This window comes from Lagopus leucura, unplaced genomic scaffold (assembly GCF_019238085.1).
Source record: "Lagopus leucura isolate 7727_CA_CO unplaced genomic scaffold, USGS_WTPT01 30333-0_obj-0_obj, whole genome shotgun sequence".
NCBI classification, from domain to species: Eukaryota; Metazoa; Chordata; class Aves; order Galliformes; family Phasianidae; genus Lagopus; species Lagopus leucura.
The window spans coordinates 1-2,257 of NW_024967379.1; the positions used below are offsets into that span (position 1 = coordinate 1).

General features: G+C 58.8%; 1 pseudogene; it reads left to right on the plus strand.

Annotated features, from left to right (window-relative positions):
- The first annotated feature begins 66 nt into the window (after positions 1–66).
- LOC122193089 lies at positions 67–2,248 on the plus strand (annotated as a pseudogene).
- Positions 2,249–2,257: the final 9 nt, after the last annotated feature.

Here is a 2,257-nt window from a genome sequence, read left to right on the forward strand (position 1 = left end):
CCACACAGACGTCTGTCACCTCAACAACGACCCCCATGGGTTCCTCCACCACTTCACGGACATCCCATGTCACCTCCCCTGGGGACACCTCCACTGCTGTCACCTCCACCGCTGTCACCTCCACTGGTGGCTCCTCCACTGCTGCCTCCACCTCAGATGTCACCTCCACTGCTGTCACCTCCACTGCCACCACCTCAGAGGTGACCCCCGCTGTCCCCTCTACTACTAAAGGATCCTCCAGTGCTGTCACCTCCACTGCTGTCACCTCCACTGGTGGCACCGCTGCTGTCACCTCTACTGGCGACACCCCGACAGATGTCACCTCCACTGCCATTTCCTCCACCGCTGTCACCTCCACTGGATCCACCACCACCGATGTCACCTCCATTCCTGTCACCCCCACTGGTGCCACCTCCACTGCTGTCACCTCCACTGTCACCTCTACTGCTGTCACTCCGACTTCTGTCACCTCCCCTGGCGTCACCCCAACAGAGGAAACCTCCACCAATGCCACCTCCATTGGTGTCTCCACCTCAGCTGCCACCCCCACTGCTGTCACCTCCTCTGCTGTCACCTCCACTGGTGGCACCACCACTGTCACCTCTTCTGCTGTCACCCCAGCAGATGCCACCTCCACTGCTGTCTCTTCCACTGCTGTCACCCCCACTGCTGTCACCTCCACTGCTGCCACCTCCACTGCCACCACCTCAGAAGTGACCTCCGCTGTCCCATCTACTCCTGAAGGATCCTCCTCTGCTGTCACCTCCACTGCTGTCACCTCCACTGCTGTCACCTCCTCTGCTGTCACCTCCACTGCTGTCACCTCCACTGTCACCTCTACTGCTGTCACCTCAACAGATGCCACCTTCACTGGTGGCACCTCCACTGTCACCTCTTCTGCTGTCAGCCAGACAGATGAAACCTCCACTGCTGTCACCTCCACTGCTGTCACCTCCACTGCTGTCACCTCCACTGCTGTCACCTCCTCCAATGTCACCCCCACTGCTGTCACCTCCACTGCCACCACCTCAGAAGTGACCTCCGCTGTCCCATCTACTCCTGAAGGATCCTCCTCCAATGTCACCTCCACTGCTGTCACCTCCACTGCTGTCACCTCTGGTGCCACCTCCACTGCTGTCACCTCCACTGCTGTCACCTCCACCGTTGAAACCACCTCTGCTGTCACCTCAACTGCTTTCTCCCCATCTGTCACCCCAACAACACCACTGTCCACCCCAGCTGTGTCCTCCACTGTCACCTCCTCTGCTGCCACCTCCACTGGTGGCACCTCCACTGCTGGCACCTCCACTGGTGAAACCACTACTGCTGTCACCTCCAGTGGTGCCTCCAGCTCTGATGTCACCTCAACCGCTGTCACTCCAACAGCTGTCACCTCCACTGGTGACACCTCCACTGCTGTCTCTACCTCAGGTGACACCTCCACTGCTGTCACCTCCACTGCTGTCACCTCCACTGTCACCTCCACTGCTGTCACTCCAACTTCTGTCACCTCCACTGCCATCACCCCAACAGAGGAAACCTCGACTTCTGTCACCTCCACCAATGTCACCTCCAGTGCCACCACCTCAGAAGTGACCTCAGCTGTCTCCTCTACCACTGAAGGGATTTCCACTACTGTCATCCCCACAGATGTCACTTCCACTGCTGTCACCTCCACTGCTGTCACCTCCACTGTCACCTCTACTGCTGTCACTCCAACTTCTGTCACCTCCACTGGCGCCACCCCAACAGAGGAAACCTCCACTTCTGTCACCCCCACAGATGTCACCTCCACCGCTGTCACCTCCACTGCTGACACCTCCATTGGTGTCTCCACTTCAGATGCCACCTCCACTGCTGTCACCTCCACCGTCACCGCCTCAGAAGTGACCTCTGCTGTCTCTTCTACCCCCACTGCTGTCACCTCCACTGCTGTCACCTCCACTGCTGTCACCTCCACTGCTGTCACCTCCACTGCCACCACCTCAGAAGTGACCCCCACTGTCTCCTCTACTACTGAAGGATCCTCCTCTGCTGTCACCCCCACTGCTGTCACCTCCACTGCTGTCACCTCCACTGGTGACACCTCCACTGCTGTCTCCACCTCAGGTTCCACCTCCACTGCTGTCACCTCCACTGCTGTCACCTCTACTGCTGTCACTCCAACTTCTGTCACCTCCACTGGTGTCACCCCAACAGAGGAAACCTCGACTTCTGTCACCCCCACAGATGTCACCTCCACCGCTGTCACCTCCAC